The 10,843-nt window shown below is 42.3% G+C and overlaps 1 pseudogene; it reads left to right on the forward strand.

Annotated features, from left to right (window-relative positions):
• The first annotated feature begins 7,823 nt into the window (after positions 1–7,823).
• Positions 7,824–10,337, forward strand: LOC143645232 (secernin-3 pseudogene; annotated as a pseudogene).
• The last annotated feature ends 506 nt before the right edge of the window (positions 10,338–10,843 follow it).

Raw genomic sequence — 10,843 nt, forward strand, 5'->3', positions numbered from 1 at the left:
AAACAAATTAGATGCAACAATGATGAATTTGATGAAGGACAAAGATACACAGAGGCTTTTCCTCCTGTAGAGAAGCTCAGAAGTGGGGAGTTGGTCACAGGCAATCTTAAGTAGCTGCTGAAGAACTGTGAGGGGGCAGGAGTTAACTACCCCTCCCCTCACAGTGTCAGGTCCAGGTGGTACAAAGATGCATCTCAGACCCAGTTCCACCACATATGCAGGCATTTATTTATTAGCAAAGCAAATAAAACAGTTCCTACAACCTGCTCTGTGAGCTCAGTGAAGTCCCAGTTCTCTGTCTTCTTACATCCAACCTCAGCTTACATCAAAAGATCCTTAAGGCAGACACAACAAAATTCAAGATGTAGGATTCTGTGCTTATCAATATCAGACAACTGGGAGCCTCCTAAACCAATAGCCAGACCCAGAACCATGCCTGGGGGAAAGGACACAGCTGGCCCTCGATTCTTACCTTGTTCATCAAATGTGAGTATTGTTTCCAAAATAATTTTAGCCAAGTCATGTATTCTAAGTGGCTTTAATTTCATCAGTGAAAGCTCATTTCTAATATTCATCTTGCTAGTCAACAGGCCACTATTTTCACCAAGAAAACCTATTTCTGGCATATGATATGCTAATTTGCAGCCCAGCTGTTGATGGAAATACGAAGAACAGAAATGCTTACACCTGACACTTCTGGAGTCTGGGTTTCCTCTTGAGTGTGCATGATAGATGACACCTGGACTGCTGGTTCCCCATTAAGGCAACAGCTCCCCTAATTGAGTTACTGCCTATGTGGAAGTATTTGAAAGTAAATTATGGACATCATAACAAGGAACCACAAACTGGAGACCTTATGACCCTATAAATTGGTGTGTCTAAGAGGGAAAGAAATCTACTCAATTTTTATGTCATGTGCAGGCTCTATTCCTGTCTAGAGATTTGGTCAACCATCAAGTTCAAATCCCAGCCATGGACTGAGCCCTGACCTCCACTGCTAGCTGACCCCTGGCTCTGCCCACAGATGGACCCTCCAGTGCCCTGACCTCAGACAAACATGACCTTGGCCTGGGGACCAACATGGCCCTTAGAACAGATCTGTGATCATAACTCTTCAGACCAAAGGATGAGTCTTCAACCCAGCTTGAGAATTTACTTTGTACATTTAGTTTGGTTTGAATTTGATGTCAGTTGTGTTCCTAGGAGAGAGGTGGATTTCAACCCCTTATGATAGAAACCACTAATCCAGACCTCAGGGGGTTATTTTGTAGGGGGGCTTTCACTTCCAATAACATACTGCCTAGATTTGGGGCCCATTTGGGAACTCAGAATCAGTTTAGCATTTTAAAGAAGCTAAGGAATATGTAAAGCATCCTAATAAAAAATTATAGTTAGAATCCAGGTGGGAGGAATAATCGTTACATATTAATGCATCAGGCTTGTGTTCCCAAAGGCACTTTTTGCTTATGTAAAATCCTTTTCCCTGGTTCCTAGTCTCATGCAATGGCAATGTACTTACATTTCTTGTGAGAAAACTGGAATTTCTGAGTCTGGTTTTAGAAGTTTCATCACTGTTTTAATTTACGAAACAAGGGCTAACATAAACAGTGTGGTGAAGGGGATTGGGTTGCGAGTTTTAGAATCAGACTTTGGGGTTCACATTGCAGCTCTACCATCAACTGGCTGTGCCACCTTGAAATGTTAACTTTACACTTCTGGGGCTGTTTCTGCTTTTGTAAATGGGGCTTTAAAAAAAAACTAACTTATCATGGATAATGGGATGATCAAATTGATCAGTATTTCTCAAGTACTTGTCATGCTCAATAAGGGCAAAGTTATTATTAGTTCAAGGTCAAGCTTACCAAATGGTTGTGTATGGAGAGAGTATTAGAAATGCCTTCACAAGCTCTATTCTGAAGAATAATTATTTGTGAGCCTTGGGACCCGGCTAGGGGAGGGGAGGAGGTATGAATGGGCCTGGCTCAGGAGTGCAATGCACTTAGCATTTGGTCATTTGACCCCTAGCTCTGGGCACTGTTCACACTGGTTTCAGGGCTGACCACCAAGTGGGAGCTAAACAGAGAACTAAAGTAGGTCTCTTTGGATAAAGTGTTCGTTAACTTTATGTCCCACAGTGCTTCCCAACCTTTAATGTGCATCTCAATCTGTAGGGAGATTTTCAAAGTGGATTTGGATTCAGTAGGTCTGGGACAGGGATTGAGAGTCTGCATTTGTTACAAGCACCCAAGTGATGCTCATGTTGCTGGTCTGTGGACTATTCCTTGAATAACAGTTCCAGAGCAAAGGTTGTTAGCCTTGGCTACACATTATATTCACCTGAGGATCATTAAAGACGTACCTACGCTCAGGCTGTGAGGCCAGTCCATCAGAACCACTGCAGAGGGGTCTGAGTAATTGGTACAAACAGCTTTTCCATTTTAGTTATTGACTAAGAAGATTCTAATACCCGACTCTGCCTGTGTCCCTGCTTTCAGGCAGACGCATTAGGGTAAAGGCTCTGGGCCCCGAAACAGCATGCTATAGAGGGGACAGGGAAGTAGCTGTCCACAGCAGTGACCCCTCCAGCTCTTCACGGCAGCTGCAATAGCTCCTTCTTGATGTGCATCCTTCTTTCACATCCTTCTTTCAGGCTGCTTCAGAGCCTGCAGAGACTGTCAAAGAAGGAGCTGGTGAATGATTTTATGAGCCCATTTTAGAGGCCAGTTAAGATATCCTGGGCTTTCTGACCTCCAGCCAGATGTGTGGGGCTCCCTGGACAACCAACAGAGCGTCTCTGTGTGGGTGATCTGAGCTGGGCCTCCCCTGACCTGGGGTGGTCAGGTGGTGGTGAGGAGGCTGATGCCTAGAAAACAAAGGAGACTGTGTTTCATGGCTTCTCTCAACCACGGATATTTGAATGACACTAATTCACAGGGAGCCACAGGCCTTTCTCGGGATGATAACAAGCCACAGCCAACTTCAAAGGAGGATTCCTGACAATGTCGGGTTTCTAGTGTGCATTGGAGGCCTTGACAAGAAGGAGTGACAAAAAGGTCACTCCTGCAATTGCAGAATGCCAGTGATTCATAGGGGGAAGGGGTAGTTGTTCTTGCCTGGGTATCTATACAAGTGTGCAAATGTGTGAACTGGGTGTCGGGACAGGAGCAAAGTCTCTCTCGCCTTTCCTGCCCTTACCCAGTTTTGTTCCCCATCACTGACCAGCAGGATGAAGGGACTTTTTTTCATACAGGAACTCTGGGGATGGCAGGCAGCCTTGAAGTTCCAAAGAGTGTTCCTAAAACATAAGCTCCATTGCATGCCTATGTAGCACTTTTCACTCTGCCAACGGAAATGGGGTTGGAATTACTTTTCCCATGTGTGTTTGTTTGAAAATAGAAGCAGGTATGCCATTTCCTGGAGCTGGTGCCCAAACAGTGTAGATATGACTAATTTGGTAAAAATAAACTAAGAATTTCAAAGGACGGTAACCTCAGGAACCATAAGAGTAGTTTTCTTCACATGGATTCAGATACAGCATGTGTTGCCTGAGAAATTTTGTGAGCCTAGAGTCAGGCACTGGGGTGGGCTATTTCAGATACTTCTTTTGGGTTTTTAATTTTTCACAAGCACTATTTTGGTGAAATATCACTTTCTTCTATGCATTACCACTGAGGATGACATGGGGGCCAAGAGAGTATAGTATGTGCCCAAGTCATTGGACTGTCACAGGATGGAGCCAAAATTTACACCCATTTATGTCTACCATGAAATTACTTTTATTTCGATGGAAAAAGGGGGAATTTTTCTTCAAGGTATTGATTTGACTTTATATGTACACTGAGAGTCCTCCAGTAGCCACTTGTTCTAAGACTCTCTGCTTCTCTTTACGGTGGCAAGCCCTTTTGAGGGAAATGAGGTAGCAATAAGTCTTATAGCTCCCTACATAAGGCAAGAAGGATAGAGATATTAGTTCTTCTGGCAGTGGGTTTTGTTTTGTTATTTTCTATTCTTGGTTTTCCAGCATGTAGCATGTGCCAAGCATATAATTTGATCCTCACAGCAACCTTTTGTGGTAGCTATTATTATCTCCATTTTGCAGATGAGGGCAAGGGTATTTGGAGAGGTCATGCCAGATAGTTACACAGCTAATAAATATTTAGAGCCAGGATTCAAACCCAGCTTTGCCGATTTGAAGGCTCTTGATATTTTCACCACACAATAACGCTCCTCAGTTTAGAATCTGAGACTCTGAATGAATGAGAATTCTTCTTTCTGAGAAACATAGTGAGTAAAGAGAATAGAGAGGTCCAAGTGAACACCTTGGGAAGCTTCACTGGCTTCTGAGTTGGTGTGAGTATGGGAAGTAAGACCCAGATATACTAAACAGGGATGAGTCAAAGAGGATAATCTGGCCCAGTGTTGAAACTCAGGCCCAGAAAAGGAGCACAACCTGGCAGGCCACTGAGGGGATGTGGAAAGAGCATGGGATTGAGGGCCAAACCCTGCTCCACTACTTACTGGTGAGTGAACTGGGGTAAGAGGCTTAATTTGAGTGTATTAGTCAGGGTTCTCTAGAGAAACAGAACCAGCAGGAGGTATCTGTAAATATGAGACTTTCTAAAAGTGTCTCATGCAACCATGGGGATGCACAAGTCCAAATTCCGTTGGGCAGGCCGCTAATGGGCAGCTCCGATGAAGGTCATTGAACTCTCCAGGAGAGGCTGGCTGGCTGAAGGAAAGGTGAAAGTACTCTCTCCTCTCTTAAAAGTCTTCAACTGATTGTATTAAATTAAATTGACTGGATTCTCTTGCTGTGGAAGACAGTCCCTTAGTTGATTATAGATGTAATTAGTCACAGATGTAACCAATGAAATGTCCTTGCAGTAGCAGACCAGTGCCATATAGGTACCATCACGTGGTACCTTCACCTGGCCAAGTTGACACATGAACCTAACCTTCATAGTCCACCCCTTGTTAACTTGGTAGCTGTGTACATCTCCTTAAACCATACTTAATCTCTAAATAGAATACAATAACAGACAGATGTTTTGCCTTCCAATGCTCAATTGTCCTGCATATGACCAGAAGCATAATAAATCTCTCCAGAAGAGGATGCAAGTCCTCAGGTAATAGTCACTTTTTTTTAAATGTTTAAAATGTAAAATTTTCCATTATATATATATATATAGGTTATATGTATATAGGTTATATGTATGTATACAGGTTATATATATAGGTTATATATATATATAGGTTATTTTTACAGTATTTTTACAGAAAAGAACAAAAATATGACTTTACTATAGTCTGAACATCTATTTTTAAATCTATTTTTATGAGAAAGGAAGAACGCTGAAATTCCAGAGTTTAAAAATATCAACTGTGTCACACTTCAAACTGTTTTAATGATGCAACAGAGAATACGATTCATTATTTATTGCTTCAATGCCTGTTGATGTTTTTGGTAGAGTGGATGTCTTCTGTCAGGCTTAATCTGTGGCTTCTTTTAACTGGATCTTTAGGCTCAAAAGTCAGTGAAATAGTGTCTAGTAGTTGTGAAATATTTGGCATAAATATGAAAGCCTTAAAAACAGATCTAGAAGATAGAGTCTTTATTAAATTGGCATGTGAGGATATAAAAAATATTAGCATTATTCTAAATTTTCCAAGATTCCCTCTAGTTAGAAGGTTCTGTTAGTGATGCTATATGTTAATTTGTTCTTGTCATGCTAGTTTTACTAATGCCTGTCTTTCCTGGTACATTGGCATCTCCTTCGGGGCAGGACACTGCATTGTATTTAGTTGTCTGTTTCCATGTACTTAACAGAGGCCTGGCACATAAACTGTCAGTGAGGTAACAGTTCAATGTTTTCTACTGCAAACTCCACACTTGTAAGAGCAAACCTCAATATCACAAACTGAGGATTAGGAGCTGGGAAAATCAGCAACAGTATTAAGAAGAGGGACGCAGGCTTCACTCCATTTTCTTGAAAATATCTGTAATAACAGAAAGCTTGAAATGCTAAGAAATAGTGACTATAAACTGACTATTAAAAATAATCTGCATCGGATGTTGGCACAAGCATGCTTGTACTTTCTGTCTCCCCTTATCGTTCCTGTGTCTTGGGCTTTGTAGTTCCTTCCTTTTGGTGATCAGTTGGTTAGAAGCTAAGGGAACTGGAAAGACAGTGCTAGGTATTTGTTTGGGAACTAGGCAGAAGAGGAACACAGTTCCTGTCTTCCTGACATAAAGTTAATGTCTCTTGACATTGGATCCTCTCTGCCCTAGTTCCTCAGGTGGTGACTTAGGTTTCTCCTCTTTGTACATCCCATCTTGAACCTGGTCAGGACAAGAAAACACCTTAGACCTTAAGCCAAGTTCCTAACTCCTTCGGATGTTTTTGTAATGAGCATTTTCATACACACATCTGTGCTTGAGCTAACACACATGCACATGCCTTCCTACTCCATTAGGTAACAGCTCCCCTTCCCCCGAATCCTGCCACACAGACCGCTTTCGGAAGGAGGTGATAGCTGTCTTGATAGCTGTCTTGGTCATCATCCACCAGACAAGAGTCTTGGGCCCATCCTCTCTTCTGATACTGTAGCCTCTTGGTACATAAAGTGAGGAGAACTGAGAGATGAGAAGTAGATGGATGGGTAAAGCACCCTTCCTGTGCAACAAGAGTCCATTTGCTGTTATTGGTCCTCTTGACTGCTCACTGTCTCGTCCTAGGCCAGTTGTAAATTGGGGTGGGGGTGTCTGCAACTGGGAGGTACAGATGCTGCTGCTGCTGCTGGACTTTCCTTTGGGGGAAATTTTTCCTCTTACTTATAGTATTGTGCTTTCAAGGAAAGCAGTCATTTGTGTATTTATGTGTGCATACATACACACATTGTGTGTATGTGAAAATCTGCTGGGCAAGTCAACCATAGAAGAGTTGCCTCTTATTTCTGGAATCTTCCAGAGAAATCCTTCGTTGTTATAGTTTTTGTGTTACTCCTTATTATCCCCCAGCTGTGTTATTCTACCACTACTGGAGAGTTGATATCTGCAGTCATCCTGCCAGCGACTCTGTGCCTATTCCTGACTTTCATTCTTCCCCTTGTCTCCATCTTCCAACCTGCCCTCTCCCCTCTCATTTCTCCACCTGGGATGCATCACTTTTACTCCCAATATGCTAAAGAGAAGGAGTCAGAACTTTGTCTTTCCATGAATACTACTCCGTAACAAACCAGTTGCATTTTTAGTTGGGCAGGGCCCCTACCCACCCTCCAGATCCTTCAACTGGAAAAATTTTTTGCACTTAATTACAAGTGCACTCAATACCACTCACAGTTTTAATGCTTCTACCTGCTTCATTTGTGCCTCCCTTGAAAAGCCTCTCTGGGCAGCTGCCCCGTTACCAAAAGCCCTTAATACCAGCACACAGAATGGGCACAACCAGCAATTTCACTCCTTTCAAGTCCCTCTGCTCAAAAGCCACTTTTCTAGCTTCAGCATTTGTTATGTTGCAGCACAATCAAACTTCACATGTAACACAACTATCACAGTGGAAAAAACACTCCATGCGGAAACACACTTCTTCTGGTGCAACGGGACCCTTACAAAAACCATCAACTCCTCCTCTCCTCTACCCTGCATACCAGCAACTCTAGTTCCCCAGCTAAACCTCTATGGGGAAGCTGAGCTGTTGTCTCTTCTCCCTGATCCTTGTAGCAGGCAGGCGATTTTTCTACCTGTACTTGTAGGATTGTCTCTTGCTTCTGCAGCTGCTGACACAGGTATAGGAGGGGGCACATTAGGCCACAGCTTAATGGCCATGGCAGACCTTGAAGACAAACTAAATGCAGCCATCGGTGCTTCAAAATCATCCCTTGCCTCCCTTCAAAGGCAAATCACCTCTTTGATGCAGGTAACCCTACAAAGCCGAAGAACACTTGACCTTTTAACAGCCAACAAAGGCGGCACTTGTTTATTTCTGCAGGAACCATGTTGTTACTACATCAACAAAAGTGGCTTAGTAGAGGAGAACCTTAACGTCCTGATGAAACTGCAAAGACCTTAAAGAAAAGCAGGCTGTTGTCCAATTATCCTCCTGGTGGAACTCCCCTGTCCTGACATGGCTAACCCCAATACTCACCCCATTTTTAGTTATCTGCCTACTGTTAATGCTCGCTCCTTTTGTTTTAAGGTTCCTACAAGAGCATCTCAAGGAACTCTCTCGGGTGACAGTCAATCAAATGCTGCTACACCCCTATGGCCCCCTTCCAGTCAAAGCACCAGCCAGCTAAAGCCCCCTACCCAATGATGCCCCCACTCCGCAGGAAGTAGCCAGATAGACTACAATGCCCTATTATATAAGAAAGGCTGGAATGTAAGGCCTGGCCTGGTAGCCTCTGGCCGGAAGGCCCCCACCCAAACTAAAACCATGGACATCTGGGCATACAGCTGTTTAAACTCAGCCAATCAGGACCAGCCCTGACAAACAAAATACCCCCACTGCACACGGCCCGTAGCTATGCCCCCGGCCCTAAAGTGTGCAAAATCCCTAACCTACCACAGGAGGCCCCGTAGGCATCGTCAGCACCCCCCACTAGCTAGCCTATATCTAGCCCCGCTGCTCCTAGGGGGGCGCGACTTCCCTGGCCCGCATCCTGAGCACCTGGACCCAGGAACCTCGCCCTGGGACAATAAAATTTTAAACTCGGACTCAGTTTCTCTGATTTCTCAGTTGGCTACCATCTAAAACCTGACAGGAACGATAGATGTTTCAACAATAATAGTAGGAGACTTCAATACACCACTCTCCTCTATGGATAGAGCAACCAGACAGAAGATCAACAAGGAAATAGAGAAGTTAAAAAAATTGATAAATGAATTAGACCTAACATATATAGGTCATTGCACACCAAAACATAAGGATATACATTCTTCTCTAGTGCTCACAAAGTCAATGGAAAACTGCAACAACCCAATCTAGGCAGGACTACCAATGGTTCAGAAATTTTGGGAATGAAGGTTTGGGTCACCCCACCAGGCAAAGAACCACAGCCAGCTGAAGTGCTTGCTGAGGGTAAAGGGAACATGGAATAGTGGAAGAAGGTAGTGATAAATATGAACTACAACCATGTGACCACTTATAGAAACTAGGACTGTGATGGTATATTTCCTCCTTGTTTTGTTATGAGTATATTTATATTTTTACATAAAGCAAATATCTTGTTTTTTTATATGATGTAAATTGCATTGTTCATGCTATAGTATTTAAGTTATAGAATATCAAGTTTAAGAGCAATTGTTGGCCAACCCTGCTTGCCCCTTCTCTCTTTTTGTTTGGAAACCTAATGTCTAGGTAGCAAGCTCAATTAACTCCTAGGCAAGGTGAGAGGTGTATACCAGGGGAGGTCTATGCATAAGTGAGTTTAAAAGAATGTGGAACTTTGCTCCTGTGACACTTGTGGTATTACCTCCAGCAACAGTTGAAAACAGGTTTATTTTGGGAAAAAATTCAGATAGACTCTGTGATGAAGTACAAGAGGTAGTTTATTTTCCTGCTGCAGTTCATGAAAACCTAGGAGAATATCTTAAGTGTACTTAAATAGAGATTGATCAAGTTCCTGAAACATAAACTATTGTCCTTAGTCACCCAGCTGGATTGTGGGGACAGAAACAGGAGCCAATGAGTATGGAGTTTGTATTGGGAATGAAGCTGTATAGGGAAGAGAAGAAGTTTATGATGAAGAAGCACTAGTGGGCATGGATGTTGTCAGACTTGACCTTGAAAGAGCTAATACAGCTGAAAAAGCCCTCAATGTCATTGTTGATTTATTAGAAAAACGTGGCCAGGGTAGAAATTCTTCAGAGGTAGCATGGTATTTAGCAGATTCCTGGTAGCTGATAGGAATGAAGCATGGATTCCGGAGCCTGCAGGGAAAAACTGGGCAGCAGAGAAAGCACAAGAGGGAGTTCATAGTATTTCTCATCAGCCATCTGTAACAACAAAGATTGATCGACAACACCCAGATATGAGAAGCCATGCTAAGCAGAAAGGTCGGTAGGATGGTAAAAATAAGTTTAACTTTGTTGCAGCATACTCATATCTTGACACAGCCAAGATGATGGCTTCATTAGGCATATTCTAGGAGGGCTACAAAGCTTCTGAATAAACACAAAGGAAACATCACTTTTGAAACAATGACAGAAATTCTCTGAGATAAATTGCATTAACATGGAAGAAGAATTTCTGACCACTGCTAGCACGGTTTCTATTTTACTTCAAGACTCCGACCTTCGGATTCACTTCTTCACAGGGATCCCTGATCTTGAGACGTAAAGCAACAAATATTACAAAACAGTAAGGGGGTGGGGGTAGGGATAGAATTATTGGCATGTTAATGATTTTGTCAAGCTAAATTTTTGCTACATGAATAGGAAAATAATTTTAAATGCACTTTCTGTTCAGATTTTAGTCTGCCATCTCCACATGTGCATAACTGCCTTAACCATATTCTCATTTTTATGAGAAGAAAATTTTAGTAGTTTCTCATATGCAGTTATCCTTCCTCCCACTTCTCCTCATTATATTTAACATTGTTAAGAAAAGAAAGTAGATAGGTTTTTGAATTCGCATTCTAGTTATTACAATATTAAGTGATTAATGACAATAAGAAGGTTAATAATGTTTGTTCTGGATATACATGATTACTTATGCACTCATATCTGGAAAATACATGCATGTGAAACTTAAGTCATCTATGGTTCAGTTATTACTTAACTAAGAACCTGTTAAACTATCTCAATCACCTTGATTTAAGTGACTGGTTTTCACTACACCCCACA

Source organism: Tamandua tetradactyla, chromosome 8, assembly GCF_023851605.1.
Source record: "Tamandua tetradactyla isolate mTamTet1 chromosome 8, mTamTet1.pri, whole genome shotgun sequence".
In the NCBI taxonomy this organism is placed as follows: domain Eukaryota; kingdom Metazoa; phylum Chordata; class Mammalia; order Pilosa; family Myrmecophagidae; genus Tamandua; species Tamandua tetradactyla.